The 13,625-nt window shown below is 36.7% G+C and overlaps 1 protein-coding gene and 1 long non-coding RNA gene across 43 annotated transcripts in view; one reads left to right on the top strand and one right to left on the bottom strand.

Moving 5' to 3' along the window:
• The window catches only part of Nrxn1 (neurexin 1), a 1,167,492-nt gene that overhangs the window by 691,256 nt on the left and 462,611 nt on the right, over nucleotides 1-13,625 (bottom strand). The window lies entirely within an intron of this gene.
• The window catches only part of LOC132657086 (uncharacterized), a 37,040-nt gene that overhangs the window by 22,671 nt on the left and 744 nt on the right, over nucleotides 1-13,625 (top strand). The window lies entirely within an intron of this gene.

The raw sequence follows: 13,625 nt of genomic DNA, 5'->3' as shown, positions 1-13,625 counted from the left end.
TTTAAGGCCCCTAGTGTTCCCAGTGTCAGATGGGGTGTGCTTTTTGCCAGAGGTTGCTTAGTTCACTGTTTATTTAATGAATGGGGTTTTATGTGCAGCTGAATTTCTCATGGCACATGTTAGAAAATCCTTGGCAGCATTTAAATTGGAGAGCTGAGAACCATATTGGCTCTGCGGAAGTTCAATCAGTTCCCAGGCAGGAGCAGAGCTTTTGCCAAGGAAAATTCACTAAGCTAAAATACACCACATCAAATGTGTGCACAGTCCAAGGGAACACTGAATCTGGTGTCAGGATTAAATGAATGCATAGTTCATATATTTAACATGGCAAAGTGGGAAAGGATCTATAAATTTGGAGAGAAGCTAGTATGGGGGCCTCATGTTTTAGAGAAAGATATGTATGGTTTCTGGTTGCCTGCAAATTCAAGTGCTAGCTGCCAAGAAAAAAAATAGTCTCCTATAATTCTTCATGACTCTTTGTTTTGTAGATCTGTTTATAAATCATTAAAAAAATAAAATTTTTAATTTTTTAATATGAAAATCAGTCATCAAATCTTCAGATATTGTGAAGTGGCCATGTATGTTACTGAGCAGCTTAGAGGCAATACACAGATGGCTACATTTTCTCCAGTGCTTTGGCCAGATATTTTTATGTAGTTTCCCATAAACTGTAGTTACTATAGGTCATTTTACTGTTTGGAAAGGGATATTTATGTACTGTCTGGAAAGAGATATTCTATGACATGTCATCTGGGCTCTGAAAAGAACTAAATCCATTAGAAGATAATAATTTCATTCAGTGATATTCTAGAATTAGGAGGGATTAAGTGTGCTTTTAATCACATATTAGTTTGAAAATATAAACATGAGAACATATTATCAAGTTAGAAAAAATAACAGCAGCTTACTCCTCTTTCGTATGGACAGTGTTCATTCCTTTGAGGGTATGGCCTCCAAGTTCTCTCCTCTTGAGGTATGAGTAGCTGTCATACCTCTTTTCCTCAATATGCTGCCCTCAGCCATCCCACCTCCAGCTTTCTCTGTCTGTCTGTGTCCTCTCTCTCTTTCTCTCTCTCTCCATCTCTCTCTCTTCTCCTTTCTCCCCATCTCACTCTCTCTTTCTCTCTCTCCCTCTTTGTTTCTCTCCTCTCCCTCCATCTTTCTCTCTCTCCTCTTCCCCATCTGTTTTTCCCCATCTCGCTGCCTCTGTCTTTCTGTCTCTCTCCTCTTTCTCCTCTCCCTCCATCTCTCTATCTCTATCTTCTCTCCCTATTACCCCGCCCCCCCGGAAGGGTGGTTTCCTCACCAGGACTGCTGTCACTTTCTCCAGCTCCAAATGCAGCTTGACTCACTGCCATCTCCGGCTTTTGTGAATAGTCAGCGACCTGATTGTCCACAGTGGTCCTGTCTGTTTGGTGACATTTAATTTCTTTATTCACAAGTAACAGGGCTGTGATCACCAGTCCAGAAATGCTTGTTGAGGGCTAGCCTGGCCCCTGTTCAGGTGGCTAAGTGAAGAGGTGCTTTCCACTCCAAACTTACATTTGGCAGTCTGTGCTGGCTCTTTGAGGAACACATTGTCAGCAGACAATCTGCTGGAGTTGGACCTCTGCGTTTGCTTTTCCCTTTACTGCATCAATTTTACATCAAGCAGACAGTGTGAAATGGAATATGAAATACAAACTTTGGCTGGTGTATTGCCTGACATAATATTAGTGTGAGTCAGTACAGCAAAATACCCAACCATCATGAACCTCCCATGTATTCCAGGCTTTTTGAGTTATTACATAAATTGTATATCTCTCAAAACTCGTTATTTGGTTAAAAAATAAATATCTTATACAGATTACACAGGGAGTAGATGACAAATTAGATTCAGGACAGGGTTGAGATGTGTCAAGGGTAAGATACTTACATTAAATATATCAAGCATAATGAAAATTCAGACATTTCAATGTGATATTTAAAAATTTGAATAAGAAAAGTCTATGATTATCAAAATATTGACATTACATAAAACAACTTTAATATAATGTATTCTTCCTATTTTTTGTATGCTTACACAGAACCACAATATACTATTTTTCTAGGATTCATGAATCCTACCTGACATATTTGTTAAAACAAGTGGCAGTAAATGAGTTTTCATGGAGTCATTAGATGTCATTAAATTTAGAACCACAATGCACTATTAGTTTCTAAGGTCTAATGGTCATTAAGAAAACCATTTCTATCCAAAAGACAACGATGGAAAACAGTGTTCAGTCAGACATGGTTCTGTGCACTTTGCGTCATCTATTCCTTGTGGCAACGTGCTGGGACACGACAGGCTCTGCAGCCTCATTTTCCTTCTGAGAGACATGTTTTTGTGTGTCCATGCACATATCTATGTGTATTTGTTTGAGGGTGGTGCTGGTGGCATGGGTGTACATGCACCTCTGTGCACATGTATGTACACTCATATATAGATCAGGGGTCAATCTTGGATATGAAACCTCTGGTTCTGTCTGCATTTTACTTGCTTGTTTTGTTAAGACAGGGTCTTTCACTGGCCTATTCTCAAAGAGGGCAGTTATGGATGGTTCTGTGAGCCTCAAGAGTTAGTTTCTCCAATTGTGGGATTACAAACTTGAGTCACCATGTCAGAATATTTTTTCTTTAAAGGTGTGATAATCGGGATGAAACTCATACCTCTGTGTTTACAATCAAATATTTTACCACATGAGTCAGTATTCAGTACCCTGAGTAGAACATGCCAAATCTATAGTGCCTGTCTGTGGAACTGTGCCACACAGACATGGTGATAAAATTGAGTTCCTCATTTAATAAATAAGGAAGTTTAACAAAGTAAGAACAGTAGAATCTAATTTTAAATTCAAGAAATGTGGATATATAAACTTAAAAAACATTTATTAAAATAAAACAAGTCCCTTAAAAAGCAAGTAAGCTCTTCTTATACTGATTTCAGTCCCCCAGTCTCTGAATCCCACGTCTTAACTTTCCATAATAGTGACTCCAAGAATAGACAGCTGCATTAACTTTCATAGGAACCAGCCAAAACTTTAGTGGGTGATGATGAGAGAGAGTCGACCCAATGACTTACTATTCACTTTCCTATGAATCAGAAGAGTAATCATACCAACTGGTGAACTGAGAACATCTCTGATCAGTGTTCAGGCCATATGAAAACTAGATTAAACATTGTGAGTTTACTTGTCCTTCAAGATCTTAAGAAATCAATTAAGTTGACAGCTTCAGTCCAGGCAAGGCTAGTAAAATAAGCCCCTTAGTTCACTGCTGGTGAAATACCTTCTGTAAGTATATTGGCAGAATTTTTGCAACAGTCAGCCAGCATGAAATATGATTCAAATATAAGCTTTAGCTCTTCATGCTAAATAGCACTATAATTTTATGTTCAAACTATACCATCATGATGGATTGTAAGCAAGAGAACAGAAGCCTCAAAGCAAAGTCTTGAGGTCTCATTTAATAAATCTGTTCTTTCAAGTACCTGATGCTACTAAGTCATCCTGCTTCTTCACATACACTTCTGATTGTTTGGTTTACTAAGGGAAAAAAAACATAACTCTAAACAAAACTTCCAATACCTTTACTGAAGAATATCTCCATTTTTTTTTTTTATTTTGGACACCTGTAGTTAGCCAGGATTATGAAAAGGAAAGAGGATATAAACAGGTGACTCAGTCATTAAGACTGCTCTTCCATAGGGCCTGGACTCAGTTCCCAGTATAGACATTGAGTGGTTCACATACACCGGTAACTCAAGTTCCAGAGACATCCAATGACTCTGGCCTGTGAGGCACCTACACTAAAATGCACAAACACACTTATATGCACAAAATTACACACTTACTCATGTGCACACCAGCACATAATTAAAAAGAAAAATCAATCCTTTAAAAAGGTGAAAACAACTTTGCCTCTGGGGAAAACTTTTTGCAAATGAGTAGCATGTGGTGTGAAAAAAGAATATTAAGAAAACTACAAGGCCAAGATATACAGGTAAAATAAAATATACAAGGCTTTGTGTCCCTATAAAATGGAGGGTGTTTCCATAGCATTTGTATCTAAGTTGTTGTTAATGACACTCAGTTAACTGATAATGGAGACATTATTTAGGAAAATGTCTTACTAATATAGTCCATTTACCAAACCACTCTCATCTTCTCATTTGAATATATTATTTTGTTTATGTATTTGAGGATGTTTCAAAAATATCTTAGATGAGTTTCAGAATCTCTGGTGGCTTAAGCATATCAGAGTTTGGTTCACTGCATGACTGAGTGACAGAAAGCTACCCTGAGATTTGCAGCTTCATTGACATGTCACAACAACCACTTAAATTATTTGACTGAAGTTGAATCCTCCAGACTGTGGTAAAACAACCAAAGAAGCAGTTGTAACATGTAGCAAGATTCTCCTTCCATAGCACTATTATTGCATACCTATTTTAAGACAGACAAAGACTCAGAGTCCTGCTAGGGACCGTAGACAGAATTCTTTTTATACAAAGGCATTTTCTGTAGTGTTGTCATCTTGGATGCAGGAGAGCCATGAGCCTGAAGATCTAAAGTATGCTACATACTCATGATATTTTTACAAATTTTAGGAAATCAAGTGGCAAGGACTCTATTATAACCAGGTTTAGTTTTAAATCTCAAATCAGAATGTCTATATTGGGGATAGGATGGGAATAAATGCTCAATAAAATTTTCCAGTAAGTAAATTTCCAGAATCTATGTTTTAAAAAAATCAAAATAACAATAAGTCTCTAAGGGAGTTACAGGGTTGTCACTGTATGAAGCTAAACAGAGTGATCACCTTGGTGAAAGCCTCACAAGGCAATCAGCACAGAGAAGGGTGATCAGTCATGAAGAATCTGAAGGCTCAAACTAAGCTTTGTGGATCTTGTGGAGAGTAAAACGGAGTGGCTCCTACAACTGCAGGTTCAGGAAACACAGCTTACAACCTTCATAATCTCAATTCATAATCTGTTCAGTGGACTTTCATCTAGTAAATTTCTTTCCTTCTTCCTGAGTGAACACACTTGAGAAACAAATAACCATCCACAGTTATCCTCAGTAACACTTGGATTCCAGCAGGTCCCGGGAACATCTGTGGGATCTCTAGTTGATTCAAAGGAAGACAGAAAACTGGAGGCCTGGATGAGCTGTGTAGAAATTTGAGCCTTAACACAACCTCTAAGTCTCAGGTCCTAAAGGGTGGATGCCCATAGCAGCCATACAGATGCTTAAAATGTGTGCCAGCATCAGAGAGAAGTACTTAGGACGATGTGCTAACATGACCCTTCATGGTGCATGCTGGCTAAGGGGAAGTTTTAATTTTGAAAGTAAAAATCTTTCATGTCTTATCTGTCTCCTTCTGTCTTAACAAACATGCTTCTTAGTGTGTTCTTTCATTAATATAGACTTGTTTAGATCATGTCTTTGGGAATAATTACAAATAATCCTCAAGTAAATGATAGCAATAACATCCACTACTGATTATTTCAATAACAGTAAGCATTTTAGCCATTATCACTAATTAATGAACCATTTACAATGAAAGTTCTGTATCTCCATTTTCATAAATAGTTCAAAAGCTAAAGTTTAACTAATTTCTTCAAAGTCACACGGCTAATAAAAACAAAATATTGCATTATGTCACATTAAATCACAGCAAATGATTCCTAACAAATGAATAGTCTTGACAAACTGACACATTAACAGGTTTGAGGGGGGAAGCCAAGTTTTTATCCTCAAGAGTATTAATATTTTTAGTAGACAAAACTTTTTGGACACTAGAAGGAGGCTTAAAGTACTGAGAATTTTATTTTCTTATAAATATCTCTGTCATTAATGTGCCATTAATCCAGATAACTTTACTTTATCTTTTCTGTTCAACATAGCAACTGATTTATGCTCATATGAGAATTATAAATTTTTTTATCTCTGTCTTAATAACAACAACTTGGGCACTATAAAATATATTTAAGGAAAATTTAAAATAGTGTTCTATAACTTTGAAAATTGTCTGAAGACGGTGAGGAGACAAGAGCACTTCCTGTGCTTTGTGTCAGAGGCAGAACAAAGTAAGAAAGATGTAATGATAAAACATATGCAGTTTTGGTCTTTGAAGGGCGCAGCCCTAAAGTGGGCAACGGGAAACAAACATTTGATCAGAATGACAGATGCGTGATCAATGTAGGATTGTGACAAGACTAATGTTCAGCAAATGTGTGTATTCCAGAGTCTCAAAACAAGGACTTGGCTAGAAAGTGTATCATCCACAAATCTGAGTAATAGTGGCAAATTTTATACTAGTTTATGAAATACTAAATATTTATAATATTCATTGTTTAGCCTGGGGTTGGTTTGGATATTGTGGAGGCTCAGAATTAAAGATCTTATATTTGCTCTATATTACTAACAAGTAAACAGGAATGAAGTACTTCTCATTAGAAGTGAATGATGAAGAGTGATAGAGATCTTTCCAAGGCTCGGAGGAAAAGTGGAGGGGACATGGAAAGGATGTAAGGATCAGAGAGGGAACTGTGGAATGATGTCCAATGAACATGACATGGATGCTGCACTCTTGAGCTCTCAGCAGCTGTGACTTCATGCACAAGATCTGTACCAGAATGGGCCTGTCAGTATTTCATCACTGTGTGGAATGACACTGTATGAACTACAAAAATCAATGAGGGCAGTGCTTGCTTCATTCTTTTAAAATTATGAGTGAATTTTTCACTGGTACTACAATTTAATTACACACACCAAGGATAGTTTTTCATGAGGACAAGATGAATCATAAGCATTAATCTCCCTAAAAAAATCTTTTCCAACATTTCTTGAAGGAAGCTGGCACGTACCATTACAGTGCTTTCCACAATAAGTTTCAGTGATCTAGCCAGAATACAGTATGAAAAGACAAATAAAAAATAATCATTTTTAGGGCACTGTATTTTCAATGAGAGAGTCACTATCATTAGGAATTTGATGGCAAGAGATTGTGCTGTTAATCTGATGGCTTGAGAATTGCATTATAAAATCAACTCATAGCAACATATAAAGAGCATGTGTCTTAGAGGCCATAGAAATAATTCAGTTATTAAAGAGATTGTCATAAAAACACAAGAGGCTGAATTTGATCTGTGAAGCCAACATTAAAAATAATAACAACTGAACATGAATGTTTGTAACTCCAGTGCTAGGGGAGTGACACAGGTAGGTTTCTGGGGATTGCTAGTCTCACAGTCTAGTCTACCTGATGAGTTCCAGGCCAGACAAGAGAGAGCCTGTCTAAAAAGCAAGATGAAGTGGTGTAGATGGATCTTGAGGTAGCACTGTTCCTAATTGTCTGAGAAAGCACCAAATTGATTTCCAAAGTGGTTGTACAAGTTTACATTCCCACCAGCAATGGAGGAGGGTTGCTCCACCACCTTTCCAGCATGTGTTGTCACTTGAGTTCTTGATCTGAGCCATTCTGATGGATATAAGGTAAAATCTCAGGGTCCTTTTGATTTGCATTTCCCAGATAATGATGTTGAGCATTCCTTTAAGTGTTTTTCTGTCATTCGAATTTCTTCTATTGAGACTTCTCTGTTTAGCTCTGGAGCTAACCACCGAGGGCCTCTCAAACACTCTACCCAGCAGGATATTAAAGCAGATGCTGAGGCTCACAGCCAAACTTTGGGCAAAGCTCAGGGACTTTTATGAAATTAGGGGGAGCTAGAAAGACCTGGAAGGGTCTGGAGCTCCACAAGACTAACAACAGAACCAAAAAAATCTGGGCCTAGGAGTATTTTCTGAGACTGATAGTCCAACCAAGGACAATTCATGGAGATAACCTGAACCCCCTGCACAGAGGTAGCCCATGGCAACTCAGTCTCCAAATAGGCTCCCTAATAAGGGGAGTAGAGGTTGTCTCTGAACTCAGTGGCTGACTCTTTGATCACCTCCCCCGACCAGGGAGCAGCCTGATGAGGCCACAGAGGAAGACTATGAAAGACAGTCCTGATGAGACCTGATAGGCTAGGGTCAGATGGAAGGGGAGGAGGTCCTCTTCTATCAGTGGACTGGGAAAGGGGCATGGGGCAGGTTTGGGAGGGAAAGAGGGTGGAGCTACAGCTAGGATACAAAGTGAATAAACTGTAATAAACAATAAAATATATTAAAAACACAAGGTGAATAGCATGAGAGCAGCAACATGAGCTGCAGAGAATGACCCTTGGATCAAACTCTTTCTCACTGTGCCGTGTTGGAGTTTTTTTTTTTTTTTTTTTTTCATTTGTATTGCTGCATATGTGAGGACTCCCAACAGTTTTTCTAGCACAGTCAGTCTAAGGACTTAATCTACAGGTAAAATATTCCTTTTAATGAAAACAATTACTCATGTTCATATTCTTTTTCACTAGCAATAAATAAAAATAAATATGAAATGAAAAGCCATGTGCACTTAAAAATGGTAGTAAAAAGAGCTGTCTTTGTGTTACCTGAGAAAGAGAAATAGAGTAAACTGGTATGCATCTCACACCCACATAAATGTGCACAACATTGCAAGAGGATGTCCCTCAAACTGCTTAACATACTGGTTTTTGTAAAGAAAAAAAAAATGATGTGAAGTGAAATTTGGATATGCACCAAAAGCTTCAGTCTTCAAGGATTTTCAATTTTCTCCAGATTGCAAGTTTGAAAACTGAATGGTTCAGCATATCTCTAATAAAACTCATCTCCCAAGGTTCCTTTTTTATGCCGGCAAAATCAAATTAACTGTGAACTGAAGAGGTTAGATACATGCATAATGGGAGTATCAAACTGTAACATCTCACCCTGGCTCTCTAATTTCTACCCTGGAGAGGAATCCAAATATTGGCTTCACCCAAGATTACTCTGACAAATCTGAAGAGAAGTACGGATTACTAAGAAGAATATCACATGCTGAATTATCTCACCATGCTGCCAGGATAACCACAGATGATTCTATAGTTCTCTCTGGACTTTTACTTAACATTTGATGACAGACAATAGAATTGAAATCTTTGTGTTCACCCTAGAAATTGTGATTCCCCTGTCTTCACATCTGTCCACCACTTGTATCAGGGGATCCATACACGCTGACCAGAGAGCTGAAGTGGTAAGCTATTTGAGCCATGGGCTGCTGTGGACACCATACAGCTGCCCTCAGCAATGATGCATTGCACTGATGTGCTCTCTGTGTGCACTTGCTTAAATGTATTAGAGCAATACATCAACGAAAATGCTTAAGCTTGTATGATGCACTGCTGTGTGAGATAGAAAGGGTTGCCTGAGGCTTGTTTTAAAGACTTCATTTCTAATGATTTCAATTAAACTGTCTATATCACCTTTTTGGTGGTCTAGGAGGCATATTTTGGTATTGCATTATATTATCTTTGATGTTCAATGATTTTTCCCATCTTGAAAGCATTCTGATAACAGCACTTTAAAGGAATCAATGTTCAGAAATTGACCTTTCCCAAATATAACATAGAATGAATGAAGAATGTTATGTATCTAATAGCTAGCAATCAGTGCTGAATTCAAGACCTCAGTAAGAGCCATATTTGCTTGTTGTATATTTTCTAGGAGGGACCATATGGCCTAGCAGTGGGCCCTGGACAAGGACATGGGAACCAGGTGGACAAGCTTCCCAGAGGCAAAAGGCACTGCGCTTGTACTTATCTTCTTTTTCTGATGATACACATTCTTTAATGACATGATTGGCTGGCTGTGTAACGTACCACAAAATCCCATCTCTCTTTTCTTGTCACTGGTTACAGATTAAAGTATGACGTAACTTCTAAAAAAATAGCAATACACAAGTTACAGACATATATATTCAACTTTCATATCGTTGTATATGCTATATCTGGATTGACAAAATTATGTTGATAAATGAACATACTTTGAGAGCATAGCTCCCATTGAATTTGCCTGTCTTCTTTCCCTAGTTCACTGTTCTTCACATGTGAAGTGTGTTTAGCAAATATTTATTCAATTCACTAACACGTTGTCCATTTAGATTCATTCCATCAGCAAATATTTTTTAAGAAGTATGTAAGAAATTCTTTAAGTGAGACTATTCACTCTAACAGAAAAAAATTGCATCTGGTAGTGGGAAATAATAACAGCATATAGATACAGAAACATTATTTGTTATTGTTGGTCATAGGAATAACAGTGGTATTTAAAGATGATCATATTAATCGAAAAGTATTTTATAACATGTAACTTTTCAGATTTCTTTTATTTTTCAAAGAAGTAATATTTCCACATAAACTATACTGTATGTTGCTATAAATTCACTGTTCTTCTTGTATCCTTGGAAGATAGACTTCCAGACTCGTAAAGATGCCTTAAAAGTATCAACCCTTATGTATACTCTATTTTTCTCATATATATATATGTATATATATAAATATATACATACATACATATACTTACACATGAAGTTTAAGGCACAAGCCATACCATAACAGATTAACAATAAATAATTTTGTAATAGAGTTATCTACTCGTCATACTAAAAGTTATGTGAATACAGTCTATCATATCTTGAAAAAAATGCTAATCCATCATCCTTCACTGATGTGAGATTTTCAGGGAAATCTTCAAATACCATAAAGATTTTCTGAACAGTCACTGTAACATGGAGACAGCTGACTTGCTGTATAGTGTATAAGGCATGACTTACAGACAAGGACTTGTCTACCGCTGAGATATTTGGTGGGGCACATTATAGCATCACACTGCTTGAAGTTGTATCATTTTGAGATTTTGATCAGTTTTATTTTAATATTCTATCTAATATTTTTAGACCATTGTTGACCACAGGTAGTTAAAACCATCAAAAACAATCTATAATCTAGATTTTAGAAGTTTAGTCAACTTCATTTTTAATCATAGACCTTCTTAGTTATGAACTTTTGGCAGTATGTATTCTGTTATCCATAGTTTGAAAAACAGTAAGTTAAACAAAGGTAGAGTTACTTCTTATATTTCTAATTGTTATTTTTTTTAATTTTTTAATGCCTTCTTTGTCAATGTTTAAATTTCTTCTTTTCTACTGTCATTATACCGGGTAATGTAGGTCTACATTTAGCTTTGATTTTAAGCTATTTGAAGAAAAGAAAACAATTTTACATATAAATTAAAAAGCTTTGAGAAACAACACTAAATTCAGTTTGCTAGCCAAGGTGGCACATGCCTGTAATGTCAACATTTGGGAGACCAACAGAAGAATATAGATTAACAATCAGCCAGGATACATTTCCATTTGAGGACACTTTGGACTACATAACAACATCCTTAATTTAAAAAGAAAAATGAATGAGTAAAACTCCAATAATCATTTTACCATGATGAATATTTAACCATAGAGCTTTGCACATGTATGTGTCTACCTCTGAACCACATTCCAATAACAGATACTCCATATGAAATGAGAAAGTTAGTAGAATTTCCAATTATTAAGGTCAAAACTTAAAAAAAAATTCAATAGCTTTATCTCCAATCATGATCAGACAGGCAAACACACATGCACACACACAGATGCACACACACACACACACACAAACGCACATGCACATGAGCGTGGGTGGAGAAACAACATATTGTTTGTTAAAATGTCTTCATGTGTCTTTTATGCATTCTATGTAAAACATGAGCAAAAATCGATTTGAAAACAGTGGATTCATTTGGATCCATCATTGTCAGGCCATGAAGTAAACATTGATCTATTCTTCCAAAAGATACCCTTCCTTCTTTTCCTTCCTTCTGATCCTAGTCAATTAGGTCTCATCAGGAGTGGCTGCCTTATCTTCTTCTGTGGCCTGGTAATGCTGCTTCCCCCTCAGGGGGAGGTAATTAAAGAGCAGACCAATCAGTTCATGGGGAGGGGCATGCATGCAGAGGGTGGAGGAAGGGAGGGATTGGGACTGGAGGAGTGAGGGAACCACAGGGGGGATACAAAGTGAATAAAGTGTAATCAATAAAGAATTTAAAAAAAAAGAAAAAATTTCAAAAAAAAAAAAAGATACCCTTCCTGATCTATGCTTTCAATCTTCTTCTAGCTCCCTTCTTCCCTTTTTCCATCTCTTTCCCATGGTAAAAGAGCCCTATAAGGAAGCTGAAGTTTGTTTATTTCAGCTTCTAAGGCCAGACAGACCAGGCAATTTCAGGTTTTATTTTTTTAACCGTTTTATTGATTAATATTATTGATCACTATTTACAACATGTTACCAAGATTGATATTATGTAAAAATATCAATAAATAATTTATAGAGTACTGCATCTATCGTTTTTTATTTCATGGCTTGCAATCTAAGTTAACAAAATTCTGCTTTTACAAGCATGCTTTTATTAGCATGGCAAGAGTAATGGGTTGACATAAATAAAGGGACAGAGGTCATGTACATAGGGCATATATATGTTTTTTTTAATTTATTTCTCTCTCTCTCTCTGTCTCTCTGCTTCTTCTTTGTCTCTCTTTGTCTCTATCTCTGTTTCTCTCTGTATATGTGTGTGTGTGTGAGAGAGAGAGAGAGAGTGTGTGTGTAAACAGCACAATACTAATATAAAAAAACTAAACTGGACATTGAGAAGTACAAATTTTAGGTAGAAGGAAGAACTTGTTTTAATAAACTTATACATGACATAACATTGAAATGATTATCTTACAACAAAAACGCTCCCTCTCTCTCTCACATACACACACAGAGTGAGAGAGCAGAAGGAAGGAAGAAGGGGAGGAGAGAGAGAGAGAGAGAGAGATTTGAAATTCGACCAGAATTCCTTAAAGAATATTTAAATGTATATTATAAGCCAGAACTATTGATAACTAAATGAAGTGAAAAAATGGAATTGTCTTCCCAATTCTATAAAACCATTAACTTAAACGTTCAGTGCAAACCTGGCATGGTGGTGCACGCCTGTAATCTGTGATCCCAGCAGAGGGAGGCACAGGCGGGCAGATCTCTGTGAATTTGAGGTCAGCCTGGTCTACAAAGCAAGTGCAGGATAGCTACACAGAAAAGACCTGTCTCGAAAAACAAACAAACAAAAACCAACAACAACAAAACTAAAAAAAGAAAAATCAAAACTTCAATGCAGCCAACACTGTGACAAGTCAAATGAGAACACTGTGAACAAACACTGTCCAACACATTTCTGATTCCAGTACTGAGCCAAACACTGTTGTCCTTATGCTTTTGACTCTTAAAACCCTTGAACAAAACAATTCAGATTATTTATCTGAAGCCATCTTTTTACAATCTGTTTAATAACAAGAAGATAGTACCCAGAACTTACGGCAAAGCTAGGATCAGGACATCTACATATGAAAGTTTCAGGTACATGATGTGTTGTATTAGAGTGTTCTTAGAAGCTAATTTTGAAGCTAATTTGCACAGCAAGCCTACTCCTAAAATTTTGTATTTTGTAGAATTTCCATGCATCTGTATGAAATAATGTCGAGTGATATCTAGATGGAAACATCTTCCAAAATTATATTACAACCAGAATCTTGTTAGTAATGTAGTTGATTTCTCTTAGATCTCCCTAAGCATAAATTAATTTGTATGTTTA

Source organism: Meriones unguiculatus, chromosome 1 (genome assembly GCF_030254825.1).
Source record: "Meriones unguiculatus strain TT.TT164.6M chromosome 1, Bangor_MerUng_6.1, whole genome shotgun sequence".
Lineage (NCBI taxonomy): Eukaryota > Metazoa > Chordata > Mammalia > Rodentia > Muridae > Meriones > Meriones unguiculatus.
This window is presented reverse-complemented; position numbering and strand designations above follow the sequence as displayed.